Consider the following 22,624-nt stretch of genomic DNA (forward strand, 5'->3'; position numbering starts at 1 on the left):
GCACAGTCTGGCCAAATTCAGGCAAATTTTCCTCAGCTAAGAACCTTGACACAAAAATTGCAACCACATTTCCCCCCCACATCCCGCCCAAGCATAGACATACCAAGACAGGTTAAAGGACTGCCCTACCTGTCCCACCTATAACATTTCTACTGGTTCTTAACCAGAAGACGACTATATCTCATTTCTTTCACAAGAAATCTTCCATTTAATTTTTTATTGGAATTCCTTATCTCTTTCGATTACAACTGGAATTGATATTATTCAGCTGTTTAAATTTTAACTAGAATGCTGAAGAAGCACTCTAAAATGGCTATGTAGCAACAAGCACGCTGCAGGCTTCACTTCTGGCACTGGACAGTCAGAGCATGGTTGAGTTCAAGTCCTATTTACATGTCGTCTATTAGCTGAAAGATTTCACGGGGTAGTGACGGATGCAGTTGCCTGGCAGCCCGTTATAATATGCAATGCCTGTTATGCTGAAAGTCAGACACAGGAGTATAAATTAACTGTGCTTCATATTGTAATACACGCAGCATACCTAATTCGGAAACAATATATACTTGTTATGTTTGTTTTAACCAGTAGCCTTCACATAATACAAAATTCAACTCCACAGTGCAGCAGATGCTCCAAAATTTTATAGTTTTACCCCACCTTCATCTTCAAAAGATATTTTAGGTTTGGCAAAAAGGAGTCTAATTAAAATGCTCAGTGCCCTTCAAATCAGACTTAAAAATCAGGACTTACTGAGATTATACAATTAAAGATGCTAAAAAACTGCATATATTGTGCAAAAATTGCCACGTGTTACAGTTATAGTCTTCTGCGGTCAACGAGAGCCTTCACTATGCTTCAGTTTCACTAAGAAACAGGTATTAATTGATATAAAAGTCCTTAGTAAAAATACTTATTACGAACTCAGGAAATACTGAAAAGCATGCTGAACTAGTCTATGCTTCTTATGAATACCATTTGGCAATACTGCATGGTATCCTGTCACGAAGAAGAAGGGGGGGAAAAAAACACACAAACAAAAAACACCAGAGCTTCCAATCAACAGCATGTATTTGCAAGTCTGTAATTCAGATTTATTTTTTTTTTTTGCAGGAAGATACAAGGTCACAGAGGGAATTTTGCTATGAATAAGGAAAAAAAGGCTTTTAAATCAAGCACTATTTCATTGAAGGAGACCGCTCTTTTCAGATACCAAGTCCCAGTTTGGAAAGCACGTTTTTCCCATTGCAGTGAAAAGCCAGAATCAAACGTTGACTTAAATTAATGCAGCAGGGCAGTCAGTAACACTGCGCTAGTTAAACACTGACATCTACAGTCGTGTCTTGGGAAAAAGATTGTCTCTGGAGTAGGATCCAACAGTCACCGGCACCCTTTGGAAAGCATTGCCCCGTACTCGCGCTCCAGTAGGCATGTCCCATTCATAATTAACTGGTGCGAAACTCGCTGTGCAGATGAAGAATTATGCTGTGACACCAGACCTGCCAGAACTACTATTTGTTATTAACAATGAAAGGATAGACGCACGCAGAAGAACAATCCTGCTATCAGGAGGCAGGAAATAAACACAGAACTCAAAGCCAGGCCCATGGCTTGGTTTTTCAATGCCACTTGAAAATCCATAATTTCAACTGAAGTTTGCTCTGTGCTGGCACTCTGACAAGAATAGGAAACACCTTCCAGTTTCTACTGCTCCCAATGGGTAGCGGGGTTTTTAATTACACTATTAATTAGACCAGCAATTGCAACTGAAAGGAAGAAAAGGTAATTTGATAACTTATATAGTACCTGAGCCACATACTGCCAACAAACAAAACCGGATGACAGGTATAAGTTTAACAACATTTCATGCTAAAAAAGAAAAGAGAATAACATTTACAGCCAGAATGCATATTTAAATTAGATTATTCACACTAGTTTGGCCTTGAATTTTCCTCAGGTGAGACCCCATGCCTGGATCAGCACAAATCCTTCCCAGCTGCATGTCTTTTGTTCTACCTGCTACAAAATCAGCTCTCAAGTTTTTAAAATATCCAGGAAAAATAAAGCTCTAAAGAAGTCTAGGGCAACAGCTACTCCCAGGTTCTGTGCATTCAGCCCGTGCAGTATCTTCACTGTCAGACCACTGGCTGCTGTGCCCACAGCCCTCACCTTGTCACTCCAGCATGCTGCTGGAAGGATCATGCACCTCAGAAATTCATGCCTGCTAAACTCCAGTAGCTGACACTGTACTGCTGCTCATCCATGGTCTACACGCACTCAAGCCATCTCTTCATCCATGCATTGTAAGATTGATTGAAGGGATCACATTGCAGCTCACATTGAAGGGATCAGCTGCATCAAGAATAATTTTAAGCCTTCAGAGTGACCTGAGCTCACTTTACTATGCTCTTCTCAATGCTCCCCTGAAGAGAAATCTCAACGCATGCAGCAGGGAGGAACAGTTCAGATATCCCTGCATATACAGAGAGATACACTCACAAAACCACAGTTACTAGCAGGGAAGGGGAACAAAAATCACCCCGCGTATTAGAGTCTGTATTTCCTATCTGAAAAGGACAAAGCTGTAATTCTTATGTGGAAACACAACACAAAAGAGATTGTAAGATAAGCACAAAGACCAGGAGAGATGAAAAATGCATGCATGGATGGATGAAGAGAATAGAGTAAGCTGTTGTTACAAGTGGCCTCTTATCACGAGGAGGTAAGACATCGAGGTGCTGGAGCATGTCCAGAGAAGGGCAACGAAGCTGGTGAAGGGTCTGGAGCACAAGGCTGATGAGGAGCGGCTGAGGGAGCTGGGGTTGTTTAGCCTGGAGAAAAGGAGGCTGAGGGGAGACCTTATCGCTCTCTACAACTACCTGAAAGGAGGTTGTAGCGAGGTGGGGGTCGATCTCTTCTCCCAAGTAACAAGTGACAGGGCAAGAGGAAATGGCCTCAAGTTGTGCTAGGGGAGGTTTAAATTGGATATTAGGAAAAATTTCTTCAGTGAAAGGGTAGTCAGGCACTGGCACAGGCTGCCCAGGGAAGTGGTTGAGTCCCCATCCCTGGAGGTATTTAAAAGCCGTGTAGATGTGGTGCTTAGGGACATGGTTTAGTGGTGGACTTGGCAGTGCTGGGTTGGACTTGATGATCTTAAAGGTCTTTTCTAACCTAAACAATTCTGTGATTCTAGAAGAGCTTAAGCCCTTAACTGCTGCCAAATTGGAGGGCACTCATCTGTTCTCAGGTAATATTAGCCTCATTAGGGAAGGCTCTATTAAAAATGCAGCGCTCAGACCCTCAGCTTTATTGTTTTTCTTTTGCCTGCTAGTCAGAGGGGGGTTTATTGCCTTAATTTTCTCTCAGTTGGTGGACTGGATTTTCCCAACTAAAACAGTCAGGAAATCCTCTTTTACCAGCCTCTTTTCATGCATGTAATCCCAGGCTACTCTATAACGATGCTATTGCACATTGCCCTTACGATCACCGATTAGATGCAGGACAACTATTGCTCTCTTGGCAATTTGCACTATTCTTAGTAGAGCAAGTCACAGTCAGGTCAACCAGCACCAAAAATATCTAGGTGCTTCAGTTTAGAGCCAGCTCTTCCCTTTCTCAGAAGTGCTTAAACTTGCAACCTCTGTCAGGGTTCACCACCATTTATCCAGTTATCTTACTTTTATTACCTGATGATAGATCTGGGTTCATAAACACCTTGTCTGAAAACTCCATCTCGCAAGTTAAGTGATTTTCCACTCATTGTTTTTGCGTTTTTGCTCTTATAACCAAGGGTCTTGCCAGTTGTCACCCAAGATGATTATATCCTGTCCACCCACATATCCCAGCATTGCAATTTAGTTAGCATCCACTGTACTCTGGACAGGGTTTTGCCCTGTATACCAGTCACTGTAACATCTGGGCTAGATGATGGGGCAGCAGTCCTTGGATGGTAAGCAGTGGATTAGCAGGGATGTCAGGAAGGCTCCCGGGTAAACGGCTGCAGCGTCCTGGGTTCACAAAGCAAGCAGAGTTAAGAAGTGATCTGCAGAAGGTTGTAAAACCACCGAACTACAAAACTGTGTATTCTCCCATTCTGTCATAAGTACATGAGTAACATTTCCATGATCTTTACTACACAGCTCCTGTTGTTCAGGGGTGCAATCCTAAACCTTGCTTTGCGGTTGCTCCCATGTTTTGTGCTGAGGATTGGGCACACCAGGCCCTCCGAGATCAGTAAGGGACAGACCAGGCCATTTGTGCCATATTTCAGGATTAATTCAAAACAGGAATGCAGAATAGAGCTCAAATTTTAGTCTGCTTTCCAGTCTTTGCCTCACGAAATAATTAACTAGTTTTCCTCATGTCTTACCCAAAATATCACAGACTGGAAAGATAAGAAGAGAGCAAAGAGAAACCAAATTTAAGAATGGCATCTCTTAAAAATTTCTTTGGAATACATTATGGTTTCTCACCCTAACTGCCAGCCTTGATCCCCTTACTTCCCAGTCTCCATGCACAAATTCTCTTCCGCTGGAAGAAACCCTTAAGTGGAGAAGTCATCTCTGCAAAGTCCTCAAGAAGCTACAGTTCCTTAGTCTCCCAGTCCTCTCACCCTCAAACAGGGGGATCCAAGCATACCTTTGGATTACATGTGCAAGTGAAGAATGATGCAAATAGCTGCCTGTAAAATCCAATTATGGTAGCATTGACAAGGTTTTATGCAAGACTTCTGCTTTGCAAGAAAAGCAGATGACTGCTTTTAAACTATCAGTGATGGAGTACTTTGGATAAAAACCAACCATCTGTTTTGTTTATTTATTTAAATTTTAAGTATTGGAATATTGGTTCTTTAAAGATTTGTGCTGGGTTCAGTTTATTAAAGAAGTTATGCAGCTCACTAGAACACTAGCTGCAAGGCAAGTTTCTTTTCAGTATTAATACCAAACCATATCTTGTCAGAGAGAAAGCTATTTTTCAGGGTTTCTCCTTGAAAACAAAAACTGTCAGCTAAGGCCAGCAGATAGGGAGTGCAATCAAAGGATGAGAGGAGGAAAACTCTTAACTGCAAATCCCTGGACTACCTCTATCATCACTCAAAGAAACAAACCATGTATCTGGGTGTTTATATATCACTATAATTTATTCAGGGGGTGGCAGGTTTTACACTTCTATAGTCGTAATTATACAACGCTGTATTGCTCTTCAGCAAAAGTATACACAAAGTAAGTTTCAAGAGACCATTATAGAGCTCGAATCTGCTCACAACTAGTGATCTCAAGCCTGTTATTACATCCCTTCCCATTTTCTGCAACAGAGTCACACAAAAACACTTGTTCCCATTAATGGAAACAAGGAAAAGAGATAGGATGCAGTGTTTTATCTTGCAAAAGAATTTTGACATTACCCCCCATCCTCCCTCAAAAAGGCAGTTTTCCAACTTACTAGTAAGAGACATTTCAACTTTTATTGCAAAGCATTTTCAGGTAGTTTATGGAAGACAAAAGGCCTGAAAATACTTGTATTTTACTACATCTCAAGTTTAATTGGCTGTTCAATCAAATACAGTTGCCAAAAATTGAGTGTTTTCAAAAATATCAGTTTTCAATTAGAAATTAACACAAGATCGTGGGAGATTTTAGAAACTGAATTTTCCCAATATTTCCATAAATTATAATTTTTTTAATCATCTCTAAAAGTCAGCAAATCATGCTAGGTGAAGGACTATTTTTTTATATTATCTTATGTTATCTTGAAGGCCTTGCTATTTAGAAAAAGAGAAATTCTCAAGCTGCCTCAGGATGCCCTGCAGGCATCACCACTCTCACTTGACTGTTGGGGCAGGATTTGGGGGGAAGCAGGGGCAGAGCATTAATTTATCTTTTGTGGGGACATTTGTAGCTTGACCAAAGTTGTCCGTACATTTGTCCTTCAAGTCGTATATTTATATCGCAGCTAAATTTTCCCTCTCAATTGTTTTCCAGCTCTGTTTATTGTTTCTTAATTTCTTAACACTAACGAGGCTTCCTCCTGGCCCTGGGTTTTTCACCTGCCCAGCAGTATGCACCTCCATTGACATGTCCCATATCACTTCAAAAAGTAGCCAAAAGAGCAGGAAACAGACATCCTTTCACAGATCATACAAATGAGGTGAAACATTACTGGTAAAAATCCTGCTAACAATTAATTCCATTTCATTTGCAAGACTTGTATTACCAAGTACCTCAGCATATGCCAAACAAGCTATTTGCTCACAAGGTTAGTGCCTCAGCTGGACAGGAGCAATGATACCTAGGCTAACTGGACTAGCCCCAATACTGCAGCAATTCAAGAGGTGGTACCTGGATCCCAGAGAAAACCATCCTGTCATCTGAACGGAAGAATGCTACTGAAAGCAGAAGGGTGGGGAAAGTGACAGGATGTTAAAAACAGATTTTGGAAATAGCATGTTGGTTAATAAAGACAACTATTTTAGCAACAAAAAAAAAAAAAAAGGGAAAAAAACTGAGCTGGAGGGTGGGATCTAGAATAAGGTCCCTGGGATACTTAAAGACCACGAATTACTCGTGGATAAGACAGTTGTAGAGATTCACCTCTGCTACACATACAGCAGTTTTCATTATTTGACCCAGATATCTGCATCTTCTACAATTTGTTAGAGAATGATTGATATAGCAGGTGTATTAGTCTCTCCATATTGCTTCCTTTAGCACGCTTTTGGGGAGTTACATCATCAGTCAGAGCACATACGGATGCAATGCATAGGAAAGCTATTATCACTGTAAATACTTCAGGGGAAAAACATTAGACTTGGTCCCAAAAACAAGTCCTAAGAAGGGCTACCAAGTAGGGTCTTGCTCAGGATATCTGAGAAACACCCTCTGCCTGCACCTAAGTTTAGAAGCACATAAATCCAGCACAAGGGTCTAATCAGCGGTCATGATATCATCCCAGAAGCTGACATCACCCATGACTGTGTAGCCAAGCTTCTGACAGATGTGGCAAAAACCATCCCAGCCACCCTATTAACACACCACTATGATCTGCCAGCAGATGGATAACACTTCTATTAAGACTCAACAGGATATTTCACATCCCACTGTTATTCTAATAGCATTTATTAAATACGGAGCTCAACAGCCATGAAAAAAAAAAAATCCAGCTTTGCCTGCATACTGTAGGATACTTTTTTTACTGTTTTAAACCCAAACGTATCTACTGCTGTTTTTCCAAAACTCCAGAATAGACAAACACTGAGATTACTGAAGCTCTAAAGATTCCCAAGCCCTTCCCGCTCTCCCTGGGAAGCTGCCCCAGGGCTGGCTGGTGGAGCTGCCCAGCACAGCCCTCCAGTTCTGACCAGCTGCACCCAACAGGCACAACTGCTAGAGCTGACCTCACCAAAAGCAACAGTAATCTCCAAAATTTTGCTGACATTGGAGTCGTAACTTGGCCTAGTATAAAAAAATACTGATTATTTTTTTAACAGTGCCATAAAAAGCCTATTCTTCTCATATATTTCACATGGATCATTAATAGCTTCCCTATCTCAAACATTTAGTTTCAGTAAACCGATGGCATGATAATGGGAACTCATCTGCTGGTTCTTATGTGCATTTAAAAGACAATGGCAGGCACATTTGGCCATTATAGTCCCTATTACCATTATCACCATGACTGCTACATATAGTCAAAAGACATCTTTGAGGCTGCATCAATTTTTAGAGTTTCCATCGACTACAAGCACAAGAGGTTAACGCCAGGACACAGGCAATCTGCCAGGCAGGATTGCAACAGCTTCCTTGGATCAGGTCACCAACCCTTCCTCACCACCTCAGAGCCCATTTTGTCCTTCCACGTTCTATTTCCTCCTTGCTGGCTGCCCTCTGTATACCAGAGGTTTTCGTCTCTCCTCATCTGCTGAGAAAGTTCACTGGCATTTTCCCTGGTTTCTCCTCACACTAGGATTTTATATAAATAAAAACCTTTCAGAACACCTCTCATAGTAATGCAAGAGTAATAAAGTTTTACTGTATAGATATATCAAATCCAATTAAACATCATACAGTGATAATATTTTACAGGGTTTATTTTCTTAAGTATGATTTTGAAATTTGTTATGAGCAAACAGACTTGCATCCCTAAATTTACTGAATGTTCCTGGAATATGTAACGACTCAGGCATTCGTTTTAGCATTCATTTGAAAGATGAGGTCTCCATCCCTTGCATTTGACCATGTTCTTTAATTTACTAATGGCAATAAAGAGATTCCTCAGACAATATACACAGAAAAACCCCACCTTTCTTCCATACAGATGACTGACCACATCAAAAACTCAGACTGAATGACACCTGAATGCTACAGTTTGTAAATTAGAAGTCAGTCAGAAACACGAAGACTCTTAACTCCTCCTCAAGGCCTACTACCCACTAATATTTGTTATTTTTCTCAATATATTATCTAGTCCTACTGATCATTACTGAACACTAAAGAACTGCAAAAGTATTACATACTTCTAAGGTTATTCATCATTTTATGATTCTACTTAGATTTTGGGCCATAACCAGGTCATAAGTGTGTTATGAGCTGTAGCCATATCATCCAAAACCTATGCAATACTGTAACCAATTTTTGAGTATTTAATATTCAATTTAGCAGTATAACCATGCTTGGCAGTAAAGAGACTGTACTATGTTATTCAAAATGCCTGTATTCCACAATACATATCAATTAAGTTCTATGCTAAAATCCACAGACTGCTCTTCACCATTTTGAGACGTTTAATAAATAGGTTTTTTCCTTGGATAATACATTGAACAAATTGCCACAATCAGGAAACAAAACTAAAGATAAGAAGAGAATTAAGACATTAGAAATCCACTTACAGATCTCATAAGATAACCAAACAACACACTCATTCCCACTCTCCCCTAGCAGAAATATAGTTGTGTTTATAATCTGTCAAATCAACTAAATCAATTATCTATTAAAAATGCAGAAATTCCACTGCTTTTAGAGTCATAGCAATAAGCTTGATAAATGCCAACTTCAGTGTTCACTAGCTACCATATCACAAGATTGGACTCTTGAAACACTTTGTCCTTTATCATTATTAATTGATTCATAACAAGTATTTTACATGCAGAGACACTCCTCATTTTCTTAATTACTCCTACAATCCCAGTGCTGGAGTAGAGGATAGGAACACAGGGAACTCCTTAGAACCCACAATCGTTTGTTCTTTTGTTTGTTTGTTTTTTTAAATAATTCAGGCTTTCAGTTCAGGAGTGAATGTTCCCTTAACAATGCAGTGTTGTCTTCCCTCATTTTTTTTTGTCATTACATTTTATAATCATCAAGAGCCTCAAGCATCCCTTTCAAAACTGAATTTACTACATTACTCAGACTGTCCATCCATCCCAAGCCATCACCTATTCCCTACGCATGCTGGCGTGCTATCTGTCAAGGTGCACGTGGGGATGGTTGGAGCACAAGGCAGGTGGCACAAGGACAGCCTACCGAGAGGTGCAGCCTGAGGAGTCAGTTTCCGATTGGAAGCTCAGTGGCCAATTCCCTAGCATCAAGATGGGAAACCCTGAGGGTACAAGAGAAACAACAGATTCCTAAGGTGAATTGTTTGGACATTAGGGTTACCATTCTGTGGAGCATGACGCAGACTGTGCTCCCAAGAGAGCATGTAAAATAAATTCACTTTTTTTGCAAACAAAATGCTTCTGAAGGAGAACCAATCTTACATGCACAAAGGAAGATACACAGTCCATGTACGGCATTATGCCAAGACCCAGAAGATTATGAAAGCACTCTCAAAATTAGGATGGTTAACAGGTTGGAGGGAGAAAAGCAGAGTAAGCTACTATCTGAAGATACCAAGTCTTATTCCTCCCCATCCAAGTACATGCACCCATGCCAGCAGTCTCACTCTACTGGAATACTGGCTTTTCCAGGAAGTCCTAAGCATTGCAGGTTCTCCAGGTGGGCCACCCTTTTTTGCCCCCTCCTCTGGCCAGCTTCTACTGCCTCTTTCTTCTCACTTCCTTCCATTAACAGAAGAGCAGTAGCTCTGGGCTTTTCAGAGGCACATCATTCACCATTGACTGTGATCCATACACTGAAGAAGTGAGAAATGCAGAAAAATGCAAAAAAGCAACACACACTCAAAATAGATTTGAAGAGATAAGAAAAACTGCTATCATAAATAATGTAGGATCCAGGGGAGTCAGCCTTAGAAACCACTACGCTCAGAGCAAGTTTCCAGATGCACAAGGAGGCCAGGCAATTATGTTCAATTCTTGACTGATTTAATTGGTATGCACAGCAAACCCACAAGACAAACTACAGGCAAAGTTATAATTGCCCTGATTACATAGCTCTACAAGAAGCTTTCAACAAAATAACATGCAGCAGTTTTCCTTTATTTATATCTGACACTGAAGAACATTGTGGACAATCCATTTTTAAAACCTCCTCTAAAGAAGCTATTATCAGAAGTGAAGAATAATAAAAACAGGAGGTGGAAAATCAGTGATCTAGTCGGTACCTTGAAGTATATCCCATCTGCTTTAATGTCTCCATTTTGTTTTGTTTAAGAAGGCTTAGGTTTTAAAAAAAAAAATGCCCAACAGTTTTAATGACAAAAATAGCAATTTATGATGTAATTTCTTGATGCCATAATGTAGCAGTGAAGATCATCTTTGTTTTTCAAGAGATAAAAAAGTGTTTTCTCTCACTAAATAGGCTCACAAAGCAGGGTTTGCAGCACAAACATTACCCTCAAACTTGAGCTGAATTTTTTCCACTACCGCTGACATAAATGTCAACTTAATCAATAGGTTATACTCAACTGTCAGAGTCTTTCCTACACTTATATTTTATCTTGCTCTTCACTAGTTAGAGAGGAAGGAAAAATGAGCTACCTAAACCAACATATAGCCAAACACTGCATAAAACCTTTCTGCCGCAGCCTGCAAAGATGAACCTCTCTCCCAGCTGTTCTTCATGCTGCTGTGCAAAGGAGAGGTGTGCAGGACAGCAGTGCTTCCAGCCCCAACCCCACACGCTTCCAGCAAAGGCAGGAGACAATGTTATTCCTTGCAGTTCTTCTGCATTAAGGAAACCCTTTCTCTACCACCGACAAAGGCCTGTTTCATCTCTGGCTCAAGAGCTCTGCCTGCATGAAATAATTCATACGTGCATATGCACCAGCACAGGTACATAGAAAACAACACTTAAATCTTAACATTTTCAAACTATTATCCGTCTTTACTTACCAGTATGTTCCCCGTTTGCCAAGTATCCTATACCTCAAATGGAGATGTATTGTGCTAAGAGTTAGTCTTCTCTTGCCGCTTTGGGAACTTAGCGGCACAAGTGCTGACCACTCCTCTTACCGATAACATTGGGTAGATGTCTACTTCTTCCAGAGATTCATTATCTTCATATTGAATTATGTATCTTAATTGCTAGAATTATGTATCTTAATTGTCTGGCCTATTTAATCAGTCTTCATTAAACACCATCACTTTTACCACTCTAACAGACTGACCAGTGAAATACAGCCTGGTACATGCTGATCATTTGGAAGTAAATCAAAGGCTAAATGAGACCTGGATCAATATGCAAATTCTGACCCCAGATTAGCAAAGCAGAGCTGCACAGCCTGCCCTCCAAAGAGAGGAAGGCACCAGCTGGAACACGAACATCTAGGTGGGAATTCCTGCTCCATCCCAGCTTCTGTCTGATTTGGAAAAATACATTTGGCCCACAGATGATTTTCCCAAATGGTACCTAGGTATTTACTAGAGCTTTCAGGCAGGTCACTCACTCCCAAAGCCAATGACAAGGAAACACATAACCGCCTTAGACATTTGTAAATCCACCTGAGTACTGACCTGCATAACTAAGTATCTGAACATAGGTAGTCCTTAGTTTCTCTCCATCTTGACTGTCTCCCATTGAAATGAAACAAAAGCTGAATATGTATATATTGAGACAGACTGAACCAGAAGCTCTACTGGCATAAGTCTGGCACACATTTATTTGGCATAAATTTAGTCCAGCAGATTTGTTGCCTCAAAGCTTAAAATAAACTAAAAACAAAGCTGCAGATTCAAAGCTTCACACTTCATCCTTGGAAGCCCAGGGTAGTTCTAGAGAATAGCTGTGAAAGCTACAAATGGCAATAATACATTTTTAATAAAATCGCTGTTTTAAATCATTTGCTTTTAACATCTATTTTGCAAGTCTCAGAGGAAACCAAAAGCCATTTTGTGGCAGCTTCCTCATTTTTATACATTATAAAGAATCTCAAAGATCACTCCAGCTATAAATACGTTTTATAAATGGAGTTTGGTATGGAGGACAATAGCTGTAAAATAATGCCTAGGGGAATGAAAAATTTACTAAGGCTTTGATATAACACTGACAGGCAGAGGCTGAGTGCATTATTTCAGCATCAAGGTAACTTTTCTGTCCCAAGGGCAATATTTTACACAGCGATTGCTTGAAAAAACAACCAATATTTCTTTTATTACACTTGTCTGTATTTTTTCCCACACCCACATATTGAAATTGCTATAAATCCTATTTGCTCAGGGCAACATTACCCATTTCATTTATTTGGGTGGCACGCTTCTGAGCACATGCTATTTTTTTCCACGCTATTTCCCAATTTTCCAGAAAACTGTGCATATTAGGTTGTTTCAGCCAGTTAAGGGACAGAGGGGAGAAATCAGGAGCTCTCGGCACAGCTGTAATGATCCTGACCCCCAAAGAGACAAAGAGCAGTACAGTACACAAAATCAATACACCCCTCAACTGCAGTCACAAATTCTGCATGTGATGTAGGTCCTCCTGCAGCAAACTGCTAGTGCCAACAGACAGGTTGTTACGCAGCACACACAAGGCACAAGCAGGAATCCTTGTCTTTTGAGGGGAAAAAAGAAAAACACACATTCTTTTAGCACACCACCTCAGCAGTGCTGTGATTCCCCACCAAGTCAGGGCATTACACCACTAAAAGCAGTTTGCTTTGTGCCCCAGCAGGAAACATTTTGGACACATGCACAGAGCTCCAGCCTGGCCATGTCTGCGAAGCAGTACATTGAACAGCTGCAGCAGCAAGCACTTTCAGACAAAGTTCCAAATGCAAGAGCCATTCAGGGAAGCTTGGTCAGCATGGCAGTACTGCCAGGAAAGCAGGGAACACGCTGGCACATGGCACCAATTGGACACTGGAGGCACCCTGCACACTCCAGCTGCACAGTGGAACGCTGCTGGGCTCAACCTAATTCTCCTCTCACCCTTTCTCAGTCCAGGAGCTGCAGATAACCTCCGAAAGCTGTCCTCTTGCAGCATTTCCACACAGGAAGGCTTTTCCTAGCTTTGAGCATTTAGCCAACTATAAACCCATTTTCTGTCCCCCTTGTGCTAATGCTGAAGCACGCAGAAGCGAAGGACGTGTAGTAGGTCTAAGGGACACTTTCAGAGCTACAGGTTTCTCTGCAAAATGGCTGACAGGCTAGGTGGGAAGATACAAAGCTACACGGACAGCAACAGAGCCAATTGTTGCAGTACAGAGCCGGCTGCCACATATTACTGTGCTGGCAGGGAGCAGGAGCACTAGAGAGTTTGTATTTGCCACGGTTTGTTATAATTTTGACTGTATCCAACAAAGAAGAACAACCTCCCATGACTAGGTTTTGCAAAGTTGCTGCATCTTGAGTTTTAGTCACTAGTTCATTATGCTGTTAGCTTTCAGCCAGGCCAATTCCTGTCAGTCCTGGAGAAGCGCAGCTCCTTCAAACAAATCTGAAGGGCCCCTTTGCCTACGAAAAGTGCTTTAATATATGCGTTACTGTGGCACCTAGAGCTTGAATCTGAGTGGCGTATGAAATGAATAATGACTGGTGTATGAAATGGCCAAAGAAGAGAAACGGGCATAAAGAGCCTATACGGGTAAGCCCAGCAAAGCACAGGTTGAGGGCACGTGCTGAGCCACAGTATCGTTACCGCTACCTTAGCATGTGCATGGCGACTTTGGAACGGAACCCACACAGGGCTTTTCCTCCTGGCGCAGTGCGAAGTGCTGCATTTCTGTCATCTATGGGTCTTTTATGTTTTCATCACCTGCACAGTAACACCTGTCTGTCTAGGCAGAAATGATAGCAACCCTGGTAACCGTCACTGAAACATTCCTGCTTCAATCCAGGATGAAAAACCCACACTGTGTGCTGTTCCTTGCAATGGCACTATAGCCAATAAAACAAATTGGTCCAAGGAAGACTGATTGCTTTGATCAAATTACAAAAAACAGTAGCTGAAGGGAACACAGGAGATGCAATATCTCGACTTTCATCAAACATCCATTACAGTGCCTCACAAAATCTCCAGAATGTTTGAATCAAATTGGTTTGGACAGAAGCACTGTCAGATGGTTTGAAAGCCAACGGGAAATCATAAGCAGAGAGCAACACTGGGCAGCAGTGTTTTGAACAAGAAAGGCATTTATAAGTGTGCTTCCACAGGGATTAACATTAGTCTCCATTTTATATAGCATTTCTACTGAAGCATCTGGAAGAGCAAATAAGTAGCACATTAAATTTGTGAACAGTAATTGCATAGAACAAAGAGAAGCCGGTTGGAATTGAAAGCATGACCACGCAACCACTTGCGATGCAACAAACCCACAGCATTTTTAACCGGTATGAAAATATCATGGCAAGAAAAATAGCGGGAAAGCAGTAAAAGCAAAAGACATGCCTTGCCATCTGGCCAGCAGAGTAGCAGAGCCATGACTTAAGGCCATCTGTTTTCCAAGCAACTTGCTATTCTCCTGAGCAGAGTAGACAAGATCACAGGGGACATGACAGCTATTTATGAAATGTACCATCATTTGGTAAGAGCTGGCCATCTGAAGACTAGACAGATCTCAGTAAAGCCAAAAGGGTTTAAAGGAAGGTCTCGATATTTATTATGTCCTGGGAGGTTTTCCTTGTTAATTAGCAAGTGATTTTCTCTGAGCAGCAAGGAAGATGGAGTGCAATAAAAGCTGACACTTGCAAATGCCAGCAAGAAACAGATGGTCCTGCTCTCAGTCAGAGAGACAAGGCTATGGATTTGAGTCTCTTGATTTGTAAATACTATTTGTGTTCTTTTGCATTATATTAATCTGGAAATAAGGTTCCCACAATATAATATAGTCTAGACATCACACTCAGGCTGACTTTACTGCTCTCTAATTCACCTTCTGTCAAGTCTGTAGCTGAAATACACAAATTTTCCTTTCATTTCTGTCTGCTGTCAATATACCTCAGGTCTTACGCATCTCAGAGGAATCTTCATTAACAACCTATGATCTGTTTTGCACAGCCAGTCGCACAGCTGATTGAGCTGCTAGATAAAACATCCGAAATTTCAGGTCCTAATTCCCTTTATCAACTATAAGAAAACACTCCACACTATAAAATCTTCAGTAGCACCTACAAGGTATCAGATGTACAAATTAAAGAGATTCCCATCTCCTGCTGTAACGTGAGGGTCCAAGCACACCAAGATGCTCTGCAGCCTCTCCCTGACAGGGTTTGGCTGCTCGAGGCCTGCTCCAACCTGGCACAGTGGTAACCTGGGATCCAGCTGCCAGGAAGAGGCACAGTGGAGGAAAGATACAGGCGAGGTCTTGGCTGGGGCCTCTCGCCCTTGGCTCAGGAGGTCTCTGTAAGCTCGGGGGTGGTCACTGCTTTGCCCAGCTCAGCATCACCCTTGGTTCCCAGCTCACCTGCCTTTGCAGAGCAGTCTGCCCTCACTGCTCCCTGACATCTAACTTGTTTACCCACCACTGGGGTAGGGCACCTGGTATTCAAAGTTATGCTTCACATTAACAGGAGCTAAATAACCTCTGCTTATTTGTAATTAAAGTACATTATTGCTAATACAAACTACTCCCAAACCCTGCTCTATAACCAACTCTGGCCCTAGGGCCGTCATTGGTAGCTGAACTCGGGCAGGAGACAGTCAAGGCAATGAATCAAAACAATAAGAACTACGGTGGACATTACTGCTTATATTCTGGGCACGTTGCCTGCCTCACGCCTGTTCAACGCTCACCCCGATCCACTGGTGCCGTACACACAACAAAGCAGCAGCCTAGTGACACTTCACTCCCAAACCCATGAAAGCTGGAAATGCTGAGGATCTGCTGCTCCTGAAGTACACGCCATGCAGTGCACAGAAAGGCATGTTCTCGTGGGTGCTCTGCGAAGGTGGTCGCTAGTCACAATACTTCATTTGTTTTTCCTTTTTAAATGGGGACGGACTAGGGGATGTTAGCCAACAGGAGAGGAAGTACATCCAGGCACGCTACACACAACATGGAAATGTATAATCAAAGTCATCAGCTAGTACCCTCATCCTATAAGCACAGCATAACTGGCTTAAGTGAAAAACCCCAATCTTGTGATCAATGGCACCAAGTCCAACTGGTCCCACTGGTAACATCCCTCAGAGACAGATGTTACAGTCAGTGCTATTTAAAGTCTTTTTGAAATGACCTAAACAACATTCTCAGTAAGTTTGCAGACAACACCAAATTGAGACCAGTAATTGAAATTCTGATTAGATATTTGCTTTTTTCCCCCTGCCCCCCACCATGCACTGATTAAACACCAGAACAGGGGCCAGGTGGGTGGGGAAGCTTTATCCTTGGAGATATTTAAAAATTAACTGGACAAAACTCTGATCCAAGCCAGCCCTGCTTCAGACAGAGCAGCTCTGAACAGATGACCCCCAGAGGTCCCTCCCAATCTAAAGTTATTTTACAACAGCATTAGTTAATATATCAACAGCAGAGCCTGTGCTTTTGTATACCCTCTATGCAATATTATTACAATGAGTTATGGAAACTTGAACATCCTGAATACCACCCTATCTTCAGGTTTCTTTTTTGTTAAAGTATCTAGCTTCTGACACAAACTAAATTAGATTTCACTCAGCACTAAGCTGCAATGAACAGACTGTCCAATGACTACAGAAGCCTCCTCAAGCCACGTTGCCTCTCCTTGATGGCAATTGTTACCATGACTCGTTTTGAGCTCAGTAGCCACTTTCAAGGTGAATTATGCAAACTATACAGGTTCTCCTTAGAATTAGGTAAAAACCTTAGGTCAGCTATTTTATAGATTAAAAAGAAAAATAACACACTATAAAACTTCTGATGGCCAGTGTGAGTAATTACTTATCAACTAAAAGCACATTTCTCCCCCGCGTACTGAGCACTCTAGAGATTGTCTGCCCATGGCTTTTGTAAGCAGACTAATTCTCAGCCTGCCATTCTTTGCCTACACTAGTTCATTCTGCTGTGATAAATTGGTGCCTGTAGATGCACTGAATCTGCAGGAATAAAAAAAAGGAACCTCTCCTTATGGTAATGCTGCTAGCAAAGAGCAAAACACAAAAACATTCATTTTAGCCATAGCGCAATGAGTAATGAAGAAATAAATAAATTATAATTGGTTAAATTATTGATGTCTATCATTTAGGAATCTTCTTGTTCAGCAGCAGATGTTTTCCTCCCCTAGCTATTTATGATGTGCGGGTGGAGCAGAGGTAGAAGGTGATATATTTGCAGCTGTATTTGGATAGCATAGTTTTGTAACCATTCAGTATTCTATTGAGATCTGAAAAGTTGTTAACCCTGCCAGCAAATAGCAATTGCAAGTTCAGTAGGATCTGGCTGTCCTAAAGCCTTGCTTTAAGGAAGCCTTCAGCTTATCAACATGATACCAGCTTTCAAAATAAATACAGAAGGATCTCCTTGCTTATAAAGTATGTAGCAGCATTATATATATGAACAGCCCAAGACGTGCAAAGCATTTTTCTGGTTAGTTGGTATTTTTCTTTATAAGTAATTGTGGTACTAATGATTCTATTAAAGCAAATAAGTACTTGAAAAACATTCAGGAAACTTATTCTATGTAACGGACCATTTCTCCTTGGAAACATGGACCATAAACCTTCCTTTTTGATAGAAAAATACCATGCTTTTCAAGATATTAAGGTTTAAGCAGTTATCAGAAAAATAGGGCTCAGCTAATTACAGTCCTGCGTTTCTGAAAGAAATGAAAGCTGCAGCCACAAAACGTCTCAGCAGAGTTTTGTAGCTCCCCATGTTTTAGTGTTGTTTTGCCTTGTGAAGGAGCATGTGGCATCCTAATTACACTCCCGGGGTCCCTATGCACCACACAAACACTGCGGTGCACTGCAGAAAGGGAACCACAAAGGCCCATTCACTAAACACAGAGCCCTTTATAAGGCTTCAGCTGAAACATAACCCCATTGTTGTAACACACACTAGGACCAGCGTCACTACTCAGTATGGTGCCCAGAAGAAAAATAACACCACCACTCCCTCTCATGTTCTTCCCTCTGTGGTTTATTAGTTATCAGTTGTGTTCAGGGCTCTCTATTGTTATGAGCCTGACTCCAGTGGTAATTAATGGGAATTCCCAAGAACACAATAGGAGCATCTTAAGGTTGTCAGCAGGAAGTGCTGAGAGCACAGAAGGACCATTTCTCCAAAGTGCTTTCTCTTTCAGCTGCAGAGATGCACCTCCCCACATACCTTGAAAAGTCTCCTGAACTTTTTGAATAAAAAGAAGTCTCTGAACCACCACCCCCGGCTTATTTTTTTTCCCCTGCTTTGCGCTAACCAATACCTTTCCCCCAGCTGTCGTTGCTACCTGCAATATGTTTTATATCAAGTACACAGAAAGTTACAGCTTCATGTCCCTCCTTACCAGAGGAACTCAAGCGCACTGCTCCAAGGAGGATGCTCTAGCAGCAGGCTATTTCGGATAAAGGAGAGAAAGCAATGCTTGCACTCATACAAACTACAGCAGATCTACTCTACGTTGAATAGTTACACAATCACCGACCAGAGAGGAGCACAGTACCCAAGGTATACTAGCAGAGGAAAACAACCTGGATCGCAGTCCTTCCCTCCTCCCCCAATTTATTGTTATTTTATATAACTTTGGATTCCAGTTCCTCCCTCTCCCAATGTCCCCAAATCCCAAAGTGAAAACCTCATACTTACTATTTCTTCTCTCAGCAGCCAGCTATTCGCCTCTCCAAAGGGCATATGGCCTAGCAGTCAGAGCACTCACCCAGAAGATTGGTCAAACCTTCATAAATAAAGGAAGGAAGGAAACAACATTAGTTCTCCCATAATACCACTTTCCCCTTCTACAGAGCAACAGAGAACCTACTTTCCTACACACACCCTAACAAATACCTACTAAATCAGTAGTCACAACCAAGACAAGCACAGAGACTTCCTTTCGGAAGCACAGGGAGACTACAGCCCCAAATAAAGACTGGGCCACCCAGCACAGATGTGATTTACCTCTCTCTGAGCCAAGCAGCAGAATTTAAGGCACCTGTGGCACTTCAGTAACAAAAATGAAATACAGCTGAAGGCATGGGCTCCTCCAGGGTTAATACAGTTATAAGGATTCTAACTTTGGACTTGCAGGTCCCAAAGGTAGTAGCTTGTCCCATGTCTGCCTTCTTGAGGATCTAAGCCCAAGTAAATTCAGAAAAAAGGGAATAAGCCTTTGCTAGGGACCACTGTCTCCCTTCCTTTTTTAAGTATTATTCATTTAGGGCTTGGTGTAAATGTGGGTGAAAGCCCAGCCCCTCAAGGAATAACCACCATCAGCCTTGTCCTATATGCAGTGACCTTGACAACTTTACACCACCAATTTTCAATCATAGATGATGGATTAATCAAGGCTGATTTGAACCAGCTGCACTCTGTCAGAGTCTTTGCTCTGATCTTCACGCTGCAATAAGTTTCCATTTTAACTGATTCTGCCAGGGGTGAGGCTGTTAAGACAGCAAAGTACTCTTTTCCTCACTTCTGCCACCCCCAAAAAAAAAAAAAAAAAAAAAAAAAGCAATTTTCACTAATAATACTAAGATATTTTTTAACAATGGTGAGAAAACTGACATGACCCAATTTCTGTCAAATGCTTGCGTGGGCACATGTCCTCATTAGTCGAGGCTTCAGACACTGACCTAATATTTTAAGGTCAGCAGACCAGGCAGCAGGAGGAGAGGCTTATGCCACAAACTCACATCCATAGAAAATTATCCGTAAGTTTCCCAGCTCTTTTTCTGCAACTCAGAGCTTGCTGCCTTTCAAGGAAAAAATATAGTACTGTTGCCAGTCTCTGCCATGTACCCTAACAGTTGCCATACAAATGCATCTCATGGCTTATCCATCACAAAAAGCACGTTTTGTGGGGGCTTGTATGTCCCCAAAGCCTAAAACAAAAGCTGGTGTTGGCCTGTTTACTCTTCAGTTCCCAGCGCACACGCACACACAAGCACATGCTTGCCTGTTAATACCATTTTTAGAATAACAGTAGCTGACAGACTGCTCTAGGCGTGGTTTCGTGCAAAAGCTACTGGACTTACTGAGGTGGAAGGGCAGTGGAGTAGCGTGCAGCCACCTGGAAACCCAGGATCCAGGGTGGGTGAAGTTGGCATGCCAGCCAGTGGGCCACAGGCTCTGATCACTACCTGCACTCCCATCCTGAGACAGGGAACTGCAGAGCACTACCCCAATAACCAAGGCAGTCAGCTCCATTCCACAATCTCAGACAGCTACTTTATTAACTCCGACAAAAGATGTTCACTTTTCCCTTGTCTGGGTAAACAGAAATCCTTCCCAAAGCATCAGGAATGATCTCAGTTTCAGATTTTGGTTGCAGGGACCCTGCTGCCAGCACAGGGGACAACAGCACCAGATGAAAGAGACCATCTACTGTCTCTCCTCGTCCCGCAGCAGGCCACCCAGCATTAGACACACTCCTGTTGCTGCTTGCTGGTTCTTTTAAGTATGCTTTCATTTCTCACACTGGGCTTAGCACACAACAGACCGTTTTGCATTACAATCCAGCTTCTCATTCAACTGATCGCTTCTGTCCACTCAAAAATATGAGACCACAAGTACCTCTGCTGCTAGAGCCCCAAGTTACTAGGTACAGCAACACTGCCAGTGAACTGAGGGTTAATAGTAATTTCACTGACACAGGTGCTTAGAGAATTAGATCCTGGAAGGATCATGGGAATCAGGAGTACTTACCAATCACTACATTAAACTGTTTATTGGCCTCCTTGCACAGGCTCTAATTTACGCCATTCTCTGCAGGGTGGCATATAAAGGAGTATCAGCTCTGAAGCTGGCTGGGATTCAGCACTGGTAAAGCAGCTGCAGCACCACCAAGAGAGTGGCTTCGTTTCACCCAGTGGACGATTTCAGCAGCTTTCCTGAACTGAACATGGACCTAGCCAACCGTTCCTTATACATATTCCCCTCCCCATGTGTCAACAAAGCTGCCTGACCAGATTCACTGACTTTATTTCAGTTTAAACATTGGAGTGTTTGAGTACATCAAGAAAGGGCTTGGGCCCTCCATAGCCAACTCTTTCCAACTTTCCCAGTTCCTCCAGAGAAGCTTAAAAATTCTGAAGACTATACAGGCAAATATTATTATAATATTATAGAAGTAAACTACAATAGCTACTAAAACAACTTCAGTAAAAAATCATCAGCAGTATACAATAAGACAGAATATACTAAGCTGGCTCCTTTTAAATGCCACAGTAGAAGATGCTAGTCTGAAACATGCAGTCCTGACAATGCCAGAGCTATGAAGGGACATCGGAAGGCTCAGCAGAAAAAAATATCATTAAATGAGGGCCTCTACCAGGTGAATTTCAATGATGGGGCACCGTTGATCAGCTCTAAGGGACAGCTCCTCCCTTTGTGGCCCAGGCAGGGATCAGAATGGAAAGAAATGGGGATTCACATACAACCCTACACCCATTCCCTCTGATGCGAGATGATGCAATGTGTACAGTCTCTTCTAGAACATGAATGCATCCATCCTGCTCCTTTCTTGTCTCATTTGACTGGAGGAAAAACAGTTCATTGGCATCATCTGAGTCTTCATGACAAACTTTTGAACTAACTCATCATGGGAGAAATGCCTGCAGTCCATTTCTCTCTATTATTTCAGGCTGACTGCAGGAATAAGGCATTGATTACATGCAGTTCATGTTTTGAATATTAACTTCCCAACCATAAAGAGTAGAGACATTTTAGTTTAAACATGAGTTTAGCTTTTAGGACACAAAATAGCAGTTTCCAGAACAAAAAAAACAAAAAAAAAACCACTTTATCAAGCCTGTACTGTATCCCAGTTTGGCCCTTGGGTCTAGCACTGAAAGCCAACACCTGAGCAAATGCTGGAATCCCAGCAACCATAGGAATCCAGACAAGTAACTTAATCATGCTGTGCCTCCATCTTCTCATAGGAATAATGCATAGCTACTTCACTAGGGTAATGCAAAGCTGATTTCATTAGCATTCACAAACTGCTTTCTGCCCAGCAGAGGAAAGTATTAGGGAAATGCTAAGAATCTTTACTGCTGGGCTTCTCTTCTAAACTAACTCTTTTCATAAGTTATGTCCTACCAAGCATGCAAAAATTTCTTAGAACCTTCTTAATCAAGAAAGCAAACATATCCTCATTTGCCAAACACAG

At 41.8% G+C, this 22,624-nt stretch overlaps 1 long non-coding RNA gene across 3 annotated transcripts in view; it reads right to left on the reverse strand.

The window, feature by feature from the left end:
• The window catches only part of LOC148056666 (uncharacterized), a 487,731-nt gene extending 468,355 nt beyond the window's left edge, over positions 1 to 19,376 (reverse strand). For all 3 annotated transcript variants that reach the window (XR_015702593.1, XR_015702592.1, XR_015702594.1), the window contains exons 1-2: positions 19,307 to 19,376; positions 19,105 to 19,192 (exon numbers count right to left, since the gene is read on the reverse strand). This is a non-coding gene — a long non-coding RNA (uncharacterized LOC148056666). The remainder of the gene's footprint in view (positions 1 to 19,104; positions 19,193 to 19,306) is intronic.
• Positions 19,377 to 22,624: the final 3,248 nt, after the last annotated feature.

This window comes from Nipponia nippon, unplaced genomic scaffold (genome assembly GCF_047370975.1).
Source record: "Nipponia nippon isolate SJK-2023a ecotype South Korea unplaced genomic scaffold, ASM4737097v1 scaffold_12, whole genome shotgun sequence".
In the NCBI taxonomy this organism is placed as follows: domain Eukaryota; kingdom Metazoa; phylum Chordata; class Aves; order Pelecaniformes; family Threskiornithidae; genus Nipponia; species Nipponia nippon.